At 33.0% G+C, this 15,453-nt stretch overlaps 1 non-coding gene across 1 annotated transcript; it reads right to left on the bottom strand.

Moving 5' to 3' along the window:
• Positions 1-14,676: 14,676 nt before the first annotated feature.
• On the bottom strand, positions 14,677-14,762 carry LOC117034246 (small nucleolar RNA SNORD86). Its single transcript, XR_004425058.1, has one exon. It is a non-coding gene; the product is annotated as a small nucleolar RNA SNORD86 (small nucleolar RNA).
• Positions 14,763-15,453: the final 691 nt, after the last annotated feature.

Genomic DNA, 15,453 nt, shown 5'->3' with positions numbered 1-15,453 from the left:
GGATGACCCAACCTGAGTTATGAAGAGATAAGTTATGAAGAGATACTCATAGTTAAGTTAAGAAACGAATAATTTCATGAGAGTGCCAGCATGTAGAGCTGATTTGAGTCTTCTGAATGATGATTAAAATTATCTAAACAATTTTTGTCTGGTTAAATACGTTTTTTATTTATTTTTATAAGCATTTATTTGAGCCAAATTGACAACATATGCCCAGGAGGAAGATCTCAAATGCTCCCAAACTATTTTTTTTTAATTGCCTCCTGTTATTGTTTGATTGCTTTGTCCTTAAATCTATGTTGGTTATAAAAGTTCAATAAATTACCATAAAAACTGAGCTAGAACTAATGCTAACCTTACTAATAGTTTTTCCAAACTTTACAGAGAACTGACCAAATCCTCATCAGGATTAGATCAAATGATGAGGACAGCATGTTTGCTATGAAAGCAGAGAACATAGTTATGGACTAAACCACTCATGGTTCTATGATTTGGGTACCTTTCTTTATTTTCAAATATGGTTTGTCGAAGCAGAAAGAATCTAACCAAATCACAGGACACAACATATCAGCTCAGTGTGTTTCCCTAGCACATCTATTGAGAGAAATATTTTCTGCAAGGCACATTTAATCATACTGCCTCCTGATTAAAAGAAAATTGGAGGCATCGCTTCCACTGATTATGTAGAAAAAGATGCAAGAAAATGACATTTCCACTGTTAAAAGGAGAAAAATCTGAATACCCTACGAAATCATAATTATCTGGAGCCCATTATACAGTAGAGAGCACAAGATAAATAGGTAAACTGAATATTAAGAAGAAATAATCCCCCTCCAAGGAAACAGATTTCACTACTGACAGAGGTGGCTGCCATACAAGTGAAAAAGACAAAATGAGCATAACTTTTAAGAAATTCTTAAAAGCCAAATGTGGGTTACCATGTCAGTTTGGAATGGGTACAATCTCTCATAACAAGGGGAAGTTGCACCCACTCACAAGTTTTTCAAAAGATATGCAGTTTATTCGGAGATGATGAAAATATTCTAACATTGTCTATGATTATAGTTGCACACATCTGTGAATATTCTAAAAACATTAAATTGTATACAACATCATATGATTTTGTGATATGTAAATTATATCTCAATAAAAAATTTAAAACATCTATAGGGTTACAAATCAGATCATTAGTTGCCCAAGGCTGGGTTAGTGAATGTACACTGAAACTTTTTTGGCATGATGGAAATATTCCAAACTGTGATTGTGGTGTTGGTTATGAAACCACACAAGTGTGTCAAAACTAGTGAACCAGTATATATACTTAAAAGAGATCAGTTTTACTATGTGTAAATTGTGCCTCAATAAACCCAACTTATAAAAATGGTGATGACACAAACAAGGGGAGCTGGAGATAAAAGTGATGATTTGAAACAAGAGGTACAGAAATTAGACAACATTTAGATTGTTTGAAAGATCATTTTGAAATGAAATTCATGACTCCTGTAAAGCGTAGTAGTACATTTCCAGAGTTGGAGAAATATCTTCGCATTTAAAAAAAAATTGCCTCATCTGCTATTAGCCAAAGACACTATAACCTCCCAGATTAAAACATTTTTAATTGCCTTGAAAAAACACTAGTGTTTTGTCAGGAGTCTTAGCAGGGAAGTTTCAAAGCTTAATTGAGGAGAGTTTCATAAAAGAGACATTTACAGACACCAAGGAAGTGCTCTCTCCTCCTTGAGTATTATCCCTGTCTGAGGCCTACCACTTCTAAATCCAACCAGAATCTAGAAGATAAGGAATTCTGATGATGTAGTCTGTAGAGGCCAGTAACTTAGGAGTTCTGCAGTGCAGACAAGGCTGGCGAGTGACTCTGGAATAATTAGTGCAATATTTAAAAGTAAATTTGTAATTACAATTATAATTTAATATGGACCAGTAGAGGACTTACTTAAAATGATTAAAGCACAACATGCAATAGTCTTCCCTTTGCATATTTGTTCACTAGGAGATTTACAGAAAGATATATACGAAAATCTAGTAATTAAATTCGTGAACTCATCCTAGAAAAAGTGCTACATACCTCATTGCTGAATGTCACTATGATTACCTTTGAAGTACTCCCCTTGGAAAGTGATACCAGTGCCTAGGCCACCCTTCAAAGCAATTTTGGAACTGTTTTTCTGGAATGGCCATCAGAGCTGTTCTCATATTATCCTTGATGTCCTGAATGTCATCAAAATGTCTTTCTTTCAATATTTCCCTTATCTCCAGGTAAAGAAAGAAGTCATTGGGGGCCAGTTCAGGTGAGTTGGGAGGTTGTTCCAACACAGCTATTTCTTTACTGGCTAAAAATTCCCTCACAGACAGTGCCTTGTGAGCTGGTGTATTGTCGTGACGCAAGAGCCATGAATTGTTGGCGAAAAGTTCAGGTCATCTAACTTTTTTATGCAGACTTTTCAGCACTTCCAAATAGTAAACTTTGTTAACTGTTTGTCCAGTTGGTACAAATTCATAATGAATAATCCCTCTCATACCAAAAAAAGGTTAGCAACATCTTTGCAACAAGTTCGGGAACTTAATTGTCAGACATCGTTTACATACACAATTGTCCTAAAGACATGTTTGTGTGTGTGTGTGTGTGTGCAACACAGATAAACTTCTAGGTACATTTTTCCATGGAGTTGAAATAAAGAAAAAGAAGCACTGAAGAAAACCATATTGTTGAGACTGCATAGTTCATAATACCTCCAATGGCGTATCTTTTTTGTGGTTACATATATTAATATGTATATTAATAAAACACTACTTTCATGTGACCAAGGTGAACCAATCAAAGAATCTCACCTTTCTGGATACAGTGATTAGTCCAAAGGACTGTGATACAAAAAGTATTTTTTACCTTTAGTCATCATATCATATAGGCATGTTCATAAATTCCTATAGCCATCATTACAGATCTGTGCAGTATGAGATAATAAACAAGTACTTGGTAAGAATCAAAGATTAAAGATAGAGTCTATCTGTACCAGAAATATTAATCTAATATTTCTTGCCCAAACTCCTTCTTTTTCTAATCATGTCAGCCACTAAATTTTTATCATTTGCTTAATCAAAATGGATCATGGTCACATGTTATCAAAGACATCTGGCTAATACAGAAATTGGCATCCAGTGGAGAACTGTGGCATGTGTCTGGACTTGGTCGGGGCAGCAGAGTTACTATGACTTTAGGTTTCCTTTATCCTGGTTAGGTGGTAATCCACATAAATGGCTGGCTAATTCTATTTTGTATTTCGGGGGCTCAAATCATGTAGCCGTAGAAGTTGTAAAGTTAGGAAACTTGCTAGAATAAAGTCAATATTTAGAGTGGTTTAGCTATTGTTTTAATAAGTAGTCACCTAAAGTTTTAAATTTATATAAAGGTACACTCTTGCAAATATAAACATACACACACACACACACACACACACACACACACACACACACATACACACAGATATGATGGAACATCCGAAACACAACCGAAGTAAATTTAAACATTAATATGTAAATATTATAGAAAATCATATCAAAATTTTAGATATTTCTCTATATTATAGTGCCAGCACAGTTTGTTCCTTTAAGCCATTAATTAACTGATGGATGTCTTTTAACAAAGCTTTTGGATGTGGGGATAAGAACGTATGAGAGGACTAGCTCAAGTGTGGTGAACAGTAAGATTATTACTTCCTTATGGAGGACTTTTTTGGTTTGAAGTAGTAGAGTCGAAGTAGTACAATACTATAGTTTTGAGGACAAGATCTTGGGTAGAATCTACTGGAGAGGATAAACAGTTTTCCTCTGTATTTATTGGCTTCAGGTTCATTTTTAACAACAGCCAGATGTCTAGTTTAGGCTTTCGGATCAAAAGGGAGAGAACGTGGATTAATCAGAGGAATTCCATTGTCACTTAAGAGTAAAGAAAAGAAAAACTTCAAACACAACTTGTTTGAATGGTAAATTGGTAGAAGCATATTTGTTTGTCTGTAGGACAAAATGCGAAAACCATAAGTATAGAAACGCACAGTGAACAAAGCTCTACAAGACGGTCATAAATATGAAACCATAATAAAATGAAAGAATCTACAAAATGTGTCCACTCTTTGGTTTAGTCACTGAAGAGGCCTCATTGTTAACATTCTTTTTATTTTTCCCTTTCCATTCTAAGAATAAAATATATATGCAGCAAAGTTGAATTTCTTTTTTATATATATTTTTGTTATTAATAGGCCTTATTTTTGCGAGAAGTTTTCAGTTTACAGAAAAACTGAGTGGAGAATGCAGAGACTTTCATATACTCCATTTATACCGGCTGCTCTATTTATTGACAACTTGCATTAATATGCAACATGTGTCAAAATTAATGCGCTGATATTGATACATTATTAACTAAAGTGCATAGTTCACATTAGAATTCACTATGTCCTGTTACAGTTCTATTGGTTTTGACAAATACATAATGTCATATATCCATCATCACAGTGTCATACAGAATAGTTTCACTGCCCCGAATATTCCCTGTACTTGACCTATTCATCCCTCCTCCTGATTCCCTGGCAATCTTGGATATTTTTACTGCTTCTGAAGTCTTCCTGTTTCCAGAAGTTCATATAGTTGGAATCACACACTAAGTAGCTCTTTCATACTGGTTTCTTTCACTTAGGTATACAGGCATGGCCCATTTTATTGTGCTTTACTTTATTGTGCTTCACAAATGTACCATTTTTTGCACATTGAACGCAAGGCCCTTCACCAGCAAAAAGATCATAACTCGCTTTATTGTGATACTTGCTTTATACTGGTGGTCTGGCAAATCTCCAAGGTATGCCCATGTGTATTTAAGTTTCCTCCATGTGTTTTAGTGACTCAATAGCTCGTTTCTTTTACTGCTGAATAATATTGCATTGTATGGATATACCACAGTTTATTCACCTATTGATAGACATCTTGATTTCTTCCCCTTTGGGGTAACCATGAATAAAACTGCACTAAACATTTGTGTGGATATCAATTTTCAACACATTTAGGTAAAAACCTAGGTGTGTGTTTACTGGATCACATGTTAAGACAATTTTCAGCTTTACCAGAAACTGCCAAACTGTCTTCCAAAGTGGCTGTACCAATTTTCGTTCTCATCAGCAATGAAGGAGATTTCCTGGTGCTCTACCTCCTCATCAGTTTTTTGGTTCTCGTCAGTGTTATTGATGTTGGACACTCTAATAGCTGTGTTAGTGGCACCCTATAGTTCTTTTAATTTGCAGTTACCAAGTGGTACATGAGGGTGAGAATTTTTTCCTATGCTGTTTTTGCCATCTGTCTGTCCTCTTCAGTGAGAGGTCTGTTCAGATTTTGCCCATTTTTTAACTGGATTTTTTTTTACGGAGTTATAATTGACAAATTAAAATTGCACATATTAAAATATACATTGTGATATAATCACTATCAAGCTAATATTTATCACCCAACAGTTACCACTGTCTTTATTTCCTTTTTTGTGATGAGACCACTTAAGATTTACTCATTTAGCAAATTTCAAGTGAGCTGTTGTTAGTTGTGGTCACATCGCTGCAGAGCATGTTCATCTTGCATAACTCAAACTTTGAACGCTTTGATCACCATCTCTGCATTTTCCCCTGACCCCCAACCCATGGTAACCACCTTTCTGTTCTCAGCTTCTATGACTTAGAATGTTTCACATTCCACATATGAGATGGGGTTATACAACATTTGTCCCTCTGAGTCTGGCTTATTTCACTTAGCATAATGTCATCCATGTTGTCACAAACAGCAGGGTTTTCTTCTTTTGAAGGCTGAATAATGTATTTATATACCAAGAAGTGGGGTTGCTGGATCATAAGGTAATTGCATTTTTATTTTTTTGTTGTTGTTTTTCATAATGGTTGTACCAGTATATATTCTCACAAGCACTACAAAAGAGCTCCCCTTTCTCCACACCATTGACAACATTTATCTTTTGTGTTTTTGATAATAACCATCCTAACAGGCATGAAGTGATAGCTCATTGTGGTTTTGATTTGCATTTCCCTGATGATTAGTGACACTGAGCACTTTTTCATATATCTGTTGGTCATTTGTATGTCTTCTTTTGAGATATGTCTATTCAGGTACCTTGCTCGATTTTTAATCAAGTATTCACTTTTTTTTGCTATTGAGTTGTATAAGTTCCTTATATATTTTGGATGTTTACATTTTATCTGACATATAGTTTGCAAATATTGTCTCCCATTGTGTAGTTTGCCTTTTCACTCTGTTTAGTATTTCATCTGTGAAACAATCTGGTCTTGGGCTTTTCTTTATTGGAAGGTTTTTATTTTCAAGTCTTAATGATTCTTTAGATATTTTAGATAACAGTCCATTATCAGATACATATTCTGCAAAGATTTTCTTCCAGTTGGTGACTTGTCTTTTCATTCTCTCAATAGTGTCTTTCAAGGAGTAGAAATTTTTTAATTTTAATAAATCCAACTTATCAATTTTTTCTTTCATGAATTGTACTTTTCATATCGTATCTAAAAACTCACTGCAAAACCCAAGATGACCTTGATTATCTCATGAGTGATCTTATGGAAATGGTATAGCTTTGTGTTTTACCACTTCTACTATATTTTGTGTTAATTGAGTAAGGTCAATTCTAGATTCATTTTTTCCCCCCAAGTGAGTGCCCTGTTGTTTTACCACCATTTGTTGGGGGAAAAAATAAGTCATCTCCATTTAATTGTGTTTGCTCTTTTTTCAAAGATTAGTTGAATATATTTGTGGGAGTCTATACCTGAGCTCTGCATTCTATTCCACGGGTATATACATATATATATATATATATATATATATATATTTCCCCCACCAATACCACAAGCTCTTGATTACTGTAACTTTATAATCAGTCTTGCAGTAAGGTAGTATCAGTCCTTTTTTTATTCTTCTGCAATATTTTATTTATTATTTATTTATTTGTTTGTTTGTTTGTTTATTTTTGCCTTTCCATATAAACCATAATCAGTCTGTCAATGTCAACAAAGTAACTGGCTAGGAGTTTGATTCAGTTTAGACTTCCCTTTTTATTTTTAATCAAGATACTCTATATTACTACTAATTGATGTATTAAATTTCAGATATTATTTTTAAGAATTACTTATAATTTTGATCATCGAGTCCTTTAATATGCTCTTCTTTAGCATTTTCCTTCAAAAGGGCTAACATAATTAATATTTAAAATGGGTTTTTATATGAAACATGCCTAGTAAAAGTAGAAATCCTCAGAAACTATGATAGAATGAGGAAAAGTGATATGCTGAAACATGTATTGTTTTGTGTTTTGTGTCCATAAAATTTTGTTATTTTTTGTTGTTCTATTACCATTCACTACGATACTGGAAATACTTTCCGGTAATTTTGATAGGAAACAAGCCTGGATTCTCTTCTGAAATTTTGCACTGAAAAGCAATGTAAAATTGGACAAGTTACTTACCTTTCTTGATATAAATTTTTCTTCTCTAAACTGGCTATGCTTGGAACTATGTTGAAAAGGTAGTGTAAAGATTAAATAAGACAAAACGGACAGGGATTTAATACACAGTAACAGGTTTTAAAAGTATGCCTTCTGTGTCTATGAGTTTTTATTTCTTCATTTGTTTGTCTTGTTTCTTTGTTGTTTTCAGTTTTATATACCACATATCAGTGAAATCATATGGTTCTTGACTTTTTCTGTCTGACTTATTTCGGATAGCATTATAATCTCAAGGTCGATCCATGTGATAAATAGATGATGTATTATAGAATTGTACACCTGAAACCTATATAACTTTACTAACAATTGTCACCCTAATAAACTTTAAAAAAAAATTAAAAGTATGCCTTTGTTTTGCTTTCACATTTTCTCCTCATCTCAGTTTTTATTACCACTGCTGACCACGAGATTATTGGACTTCAGATACACATGTTTAACAGAAAGCATCCACAGCAAATTTAAAATGGTGCATTGAATATCTTGAAATTATTTCTTTGGTTTCTATCAGGAATTCTAGAAATTAATGAATGCATATACTTGATGTGAAATAAATTTGCAATGGAATTGTATCATACTAAAAAGAGTTAGGAAATTTTGATTCAGAATAGTCCTATGATTTAATGTGCAGAGTACAATGCCACAGTTTAAGGTTTTATTGTTTGATGTAGCCTCCTGTATTCCAGAACAATAGCACATTACTTTTTATTCATATTGTTTTAATAGGAAAGCATCTTTCCTCTAAGCATTATAAAGCCATCTCAATACTTACTTGCAATCATGCCTAGTTAGAAGTAAATACAAATGTTCCTAATCTCTATTAATAACCCATTTTGATTCTACTCAGTAATCCTTAGTTTGGGCTTTATGTAGTTATTCTAGTTAAATGTCACATAGAGCCAGCCTGCCAGTGGTACCAATATTTGAGACCTTAGAATAAAATTCTCTTATAATAACATCCATGCTATCCCCAAAGCCATTTATCACAGGACTAATTTAATAAGATGCTGAAGTAGTTTTACCAGTGAAAATTGTAAATATTCTATAGTTTAATGATGCATAAAACAAATTGTGCTAGAAATTTCATATAAAATCAACCCTAGGCAACAGATCTTATTATATTGGCTCCATTTCAGGTTAAATATTCTAGGATGAGTGTGCACTGTAAAAGTTATTTGATATCTGGAAAATTATACTGAAACTTGTACAATGAATATAGACACATTATTTTGCAGAAAAACAGAAACTGGATTATTTACTGAAAAATACTTATTTAGAAGTTTGTTGAGCATAGGAAAAAAATATATTGAATAATGTAGAAAACATGAAAACGTTCCACAGACTTTTAAAAAAATGTCTGTATTTTGAAATCATTATTCTCAGTAAGGTATAAAGAAATTTACAGTGAGGTCTGCACATCCTTCATCTAACTGCCTCCAAACAATATTATCATCTTACATAACTATAGTACAATATCAAAACCAGGAAATGAACATTGGGATAATCATCGAGCTTTTTCAGATTTCACAAGTTCAGGTTTCACATAACAACATTTGTGTGTTTACGTGAGTATATAGATCTATGCAATTTTATCACCTGTGTAGCTTTGTGTAAATACCACCCCAACCAAGATACTGAACTATATCCCATCACCACAGGATTCCTTCATTCTATCCATTTATAGCCATATCTACCTCCGCCATCTATAATGCCTGCAACCACTAATTTGTTCTACATGTCTACATTAGTTATTTCAAAAATGATATATAAATTAAATCATACTACATGCACATTTTGAGATTTTCTTTTCCCCCACTCGATATACTTTCCTTGAGATTCACTCAAGTTGTTGGTACATCATTTACTTTAATCCTTTATAATGCTGAGAGGTAGTCCATGCTATGGCTATACCTGAGTTTGTTTAACCACTCACACAGTGAAAGTCATTTGGGTAATTTCCAGTTTGGGGCTATTATGAATAAAACCACCATCTTATTGCTCAAATATCCATTGCCGAAATCCATATGTTATAACTGTTAGTACTTCCAAGTCTACACCTTGCTTGGGAGATGAGGAACAGTTCTGAGGCCAATTACTCCAAGATACAGTATCCAGAATGTAGCCTCTTATGTGAGGCATTGTTACTTCCCACTCAACAAGGCTGTGAAAAGGGATTGAGCTCAGGTCACAACTACTGGGAGAATTTACAAGCTCCCCTCTTTCCCAGTCTGCGCGGGAATTCCTTTCTTACTCAACTTCGGGTTTAATTTCTCCCTTCCTTCCTGCATACCTAGTATTATTCCCCAAAGAAAACCAGGCTCTAGAAAGAAAAAAAAGAAAAGAAAAAAGCCAGAAAAATATCACATTGTCTACAAGCAACCTAGCTTTATGACGAACAATAGAAAAATTACCAGAAGTAAGAGAACTTAAACTTAAGTATATATATGAAGAAATGAAAATATAGAGATCGCGAAATACAAATCAATTTCCCTATAAATTGTTCTGTGCTTCATGCACAATGAAAAAATTTAAATAATATTTAAAAATACAAAATGATTCCGTATAACCCTTAGTCTCATACCTCTTCAAATTATGTATACGTAGGTATGTATACATAATTTGTGTATTCTCATCACACTGTATTACACAAAATAAGAGCTCAATAATATGCAATTATAAAATAATAGATATTTTACAATATTGTAAATCTAAGTTAATATTTCCTCTTAAAATATTATATTTTAGGAAATTATACTCTCTAGTATGTTACCTTTACTTAAAGTTTTACTACACATAGAATATTTAAAAAGTAAAGGTCATATTTTCAAGATGCTCTCTTAAATTCTACATTACAATGCATATGATAATTCTATTTTCCATATATTCTATTCAGTTGATAAAACATAATTTATTTTTCCAATTAGTAAACTTTTTTTATTTATAAACCTTTATAATTATAATGTATAATTATTAGGCTATTGAGTTTTATTTTTTTAATTATAATCATTAGTTTGATGATGAAAAATAGATTTCATTATCTCAATATTTCAAATATCATCTTCTGTAATTTTATTCAATCTGACTTCCCTGAATTTTTCGTATATATGCTTTTCAAAAATCAATTTTATTTACACACCAACAGAAATGGATGAATGTTTAGGCACTGGAGGTAGTGCCATATTGTTTTGTTTTATTAAATAGAGTAACAAGTTTCTACATTGTTGTTTTATTTGATTACTAGCAATTACAAAGTTGTAAATACGGCTGGAATCACTGATGTGGTGGAAACCAGAGCTTACCCAGGAAAAAAAAGGGGAGGTAGCTTGTTTTCAGTGTTAATAAATTTCCTTGGTTAAATACTCCCACCATGATCAATTTCAAACTGCAAAGGCATTTTTGAATGGGGATTTGTGAAGAAATGTATATAGATGTCTCTTATCTGCTTATGAACGGCGTGCCAGTGTGTCATCACCTGGGAATATTCTTGTGGCGTTTCCTTCAGAATATATTACATACACTTTCAGCGAAATCAGTTTCATTGCTTTATTGTTACATTATCTCTATGTGGATTGTGATATTATCAGTGAAACTCTTCTATTATTAGTCAAAATCATATGCTGTGAAGAAGTTTGGGCAAAATGCAATCCTTAAATCTGCCTTCAGAACACCAATATTTGCTATCATTGTGAATATTTACAAAAATGTCATGTAAATATCAAACAAAGTTTAAAAAAAGAAATTTCAAAAATATGCCTGAAAAAAAATGAGTATTTAATGATTAAATTTTTGTAAGATATCATATGCAAGTGTAAAGAAGAAAATTATCCTGAAGAAAGGTTCATAAATAGTAAAACTAATAAACTCTCAGAAGAATATTTCACAACAATGATAACTTTAAAATCTATGGCAATTCCAAATATGCAACATTCTGGAAAAGGCAAAACTTATAGATGTAAGAGAATGATCAATGGATGCCAGCAGGGAGGTGAGATGTCAGAGTTCAACATGTGAAGCACAGGGGATATTTAAGGCAGCAAAACTATTCTGTAATGGTGCATATATAACATTATGCATATGTGAAAACCCATCAAAGTTTATAGCACAAAAAGCCAACCTTAGTGGATGCATATTGTTAAAAACTAATTTAGGGTATCATTATTCTCAAGAAGGAATGCAAACTGTGGCAAAAGAATTTAACTGTATTGCAAATGGATGAAACAACCTCATTGAATGGGACGTGGGAGGACGAAGTGCTGATCTAAGTAATTATGGAAATGAGTGTTGTCTATAAGACTAAAGATAAAAGGAACTGTATTCTAGTTGACAAAGTTGTTTCCCATCGGAATATGAATTAATTATGACATTGCTATAAAGGTATACTGAAACTGAACAATTAAGTACATGGGTGAGGAATAGTGAAAGTAAGTTTTCTCAGTGCTAGAGTTGAAATTTACAGATAAACAAAAGGAGTAGCCTAAAATAATTCATGTAGTAATGTACTCGAGGTTGGAGACATCAGTAGAAATCCCTGCTTAGCTTAATAGAGATATAGATTACATGTAGATGTATGTATAGATATGTGTATATTTACACATTATAATACACACATGTATTTCTTGTCCCTGTGAGATGAGTGGCCCTAGAATCAATGACCTCCCAAGTGCAGTGAGTACACCTAGCACCCATATCTTGGTTTCTAAAACCATTCCCCAATAAAAGAAATTAGTACTTCTTGGAGATACTGCTGATTCTAGGACTCAAGCAGGAAATATACAAGATGAGCCTGGATCATTTTGCAGTATCAAAAAGCAAAAAAGTGCTCAAGAAAAATATTGATGGGGATCTATCTGTCAAGGGGACACAGTCAAAAAATTGAAAACAAAGAGTTATACCTAATAAGCTAACAAAGAAGGCAAAATGGAACTATGAAAATAAATTACCTAAACCAAAAGCAAATCAGTAAAAGATAATAAGCAAGAATAAAAGAAAACATATCTTAAAATGGTAGACTTCAAATCACATATATTGAGAATAATATTAATTTTATATCATCTAAAGATCAGAGAGTGATAAATCATACAGAAAAGATATTAAATTCCTGCTGGCATAAATCCACTTTATACAAATACAGGTAGATTAAAATTAAAAGGATACATAACCCAAATGCTTATACTGGGGAAAAAAAAGCCAGAACTCTTAACAATTTAAGTTCCCACCCCAAAAAAACTAGTAAAAAGATCAAAATAACACAAACAAGCAGAAAGAAGGAAATAATTAAGAAAATAGTAGAAAATAATTAAATTGAAATCAACAAAAATAGAAAAAAATAATTACAGAAAAAACTTGTCCTTGAAAAAATTAACAAAATTTATAAACCGCCAGCAAAACTGACAAACATTAAGATAAAAGAGAATATACAAGCCTGTGATATTAGGAAGAAAACATGAGATATTACAACAAATCTTGATCCCATTAAATGTATAATAAGGAAATACTATGAAAAACTTTATCCTAAAAAATGTCAGGATTTAGAAGAAATGGACTGATTCCTCAAAACTCACAATCTACCTAAATAAAGTCAAGATGAAAGAGATAACTTAGTGCTCTAAGTAATACTTAAACTCAATTTGTGTTTAAAAAGCTCCCCCAGTAGAAATCACCAACTCGAGGATCTCACTGAAGAACTTCACCCAATAATAAAGAACACCAATTTTACAAAATATCTTCCAGAAAACAGAACTGTTTTCTTTCTAACTCATTTTATCAATTTAGTATTACACTGATACAAAACTGAAACAAAGTACAAAAGAGAAAAATACAAACTAATCTTTCTCATCAATTCAGGCACAACAATCCTCAACAAAATATTAGAACACCAATTTCAACAATGTATAAAAAGAATTATATACCATAGCAAATTGTGGATTATTACACTGACACTACACTGATATACAACCACACAAAGGTATTGCAAAAAAAGAAATCTTCAGACCAATAGTCTTCATGAACATAAAGGCTATTGTAAAACAAAATATTAGCAAATCATATTAAAAATATATCGAAGGCATAATACATTATGACTCCAAGAAATGTATCACAGCAATTCAGTTTAACATTTGAATATCAATCAATACACCACAAAATCCAATATGTTTGTTAATACAATAAAATACATCTAAATTAAAGAGTAAAAAGCATCTTTATTTTTTTTCTTGTGAATTTGTTTTTTATTGGGACATAGGGAATGTGTCGGGAAATGTCACTGTGGGTGGTGAGACCCCACCAGGTACTATTGTCCATTCTAACATTCCTGGGACAGCTTTTGGAGCTTTCTCTTTTTCTTGGAGCTGCTGCTCTTGGTGCCAGCAGCCTCTTCAGGTCCACTGCAGAGTGACTCCTCTTTGGAAGAGAATTTCCTCTTTTTCTCGGGGACACTCCTGTTTCCTGCCTCTTCAGGGTCAATATTGGTTCCTCTTTGGGGGAAGGATTTCATCCTCTTGGGAAGACTTCCACTGCCATCTGTTTCCCCAAGGCAACTACTAACCAGCTTCTCCTTTGAAAAATATTTCTTTTTCTTGTGTTTGGATAGAGACAAGTGGGTCTTCCATTCCATTTTCCTGAGGACCTCTGGAGCTTTTGCTTTTTCTTCTTTTTGAGTCTTTTACTTGTCTCCTCACACTCCCCGGGGTACGCCTGCTGTTTTCCGAAGATGCCAGAGCAATTGCAGCCAACCGTTTCTTCTCCTTCTTCAAGCATTTTTCCTCCTGTTTCTCCACCTTCCTAGTAATCGCAGCAGCCGTGTCCTCAGCCTGAACCATTGTCTCCTTCCTGACCTCCAGATGCTTTCGTGGAATCTCTCCAGTATCATAGAAGGACAGTCGCTCCTCAACTTGTTCTCGAAGCTTCTCCCCAAATCCATTTGTGGGCACCTGAGAAAAGCAATCAGTTCTTGAGGCAATATTGCATTTGTTTGCCAGGTATCTGGGGATGCGTCCTTTGTTTTTGGCAGCTGCCGGGTCAATGAAGATGGAGTGGAAAATGAGTCCATATTTTGGGGTGTTACTGCTTGTCTTCAGGGCTCTGGAAACGTGGTCCCTTTGCTGGTCCCTGGGAATCACTCAGACACCAGGACTGGCCATCGCCCCCACAGCAGAGGCCTGGATAGGTCAGGAAGCCCTGGTCAGCCATCGCTGGGAATACTATGTCTCTATTTGCAGATAACATAATTGGTTATGTGGAAAATCTTATACAATCTACAAAAATCCTACTAGAACTAATAGAGCTTAGCAGTGTTGTAGAATATAAGATCAATATACACAAAATCAGTTGTATTTCTATATACTAACAACAATTAAACATAAAATCATAAAATATATCACTTTCAATGGCATCAAAATTATTAAATACTTAGGTATAAATATAACAAATGTACTATTTATATGCAATATAATTTTAATTTCGGGGGCATTTTATATAATATTAGAACATTCCTTTCCTAAGTATTTATCCTATGTATTAAAAACACTTTAACTGAATAATTAAAATAAGATACATTATTATTAATCTGTTTCTAAATCAAATGTTTTTAAATTAATACCCATGCACTAAAAACAAACCAAAATATGCTTTTGTACTATTTTCTGTATTTTCTAGTTTAATCTTGTATTTCAACTTGACCATTTGTGTCTATATGTTATAATTTCTAACTTCTATAATGTTGCTTTTATGAAAAATCTTTTAGTTTTGCCTAATATAAGAAAAGTTTTACACTTAATTCTGTAACATTAATTTCTATGATGTTAAGCTATAATTCCTTAGACAAAACTATTTGTTATTTTAAACACATAAATTGAATTTATGATAACATTGTTAATATTTCATCTTAAATG

The sequence above is a fragment of the Rhinolophus ferrumequinum genome, chromosome 14 (assembly GCF_004115265.2).
Source record: "Rhinolophus ferrumequinum isolate MPI-CBG mRhiFer1 chromosome 14, mRhiFer1_v1.p, whole genome shotgun sequence".
Classification (NCBI taxonomy): Eukaryota; Metazoa; Chordata; class Mammalia; order Chiroptera; family Rhinolophidae; genus Rhinolophus; species Rhinolophus ferrumequinum.
This window is presented reverse-complemented; position numbering and strand designations above follow the sequence as displayed.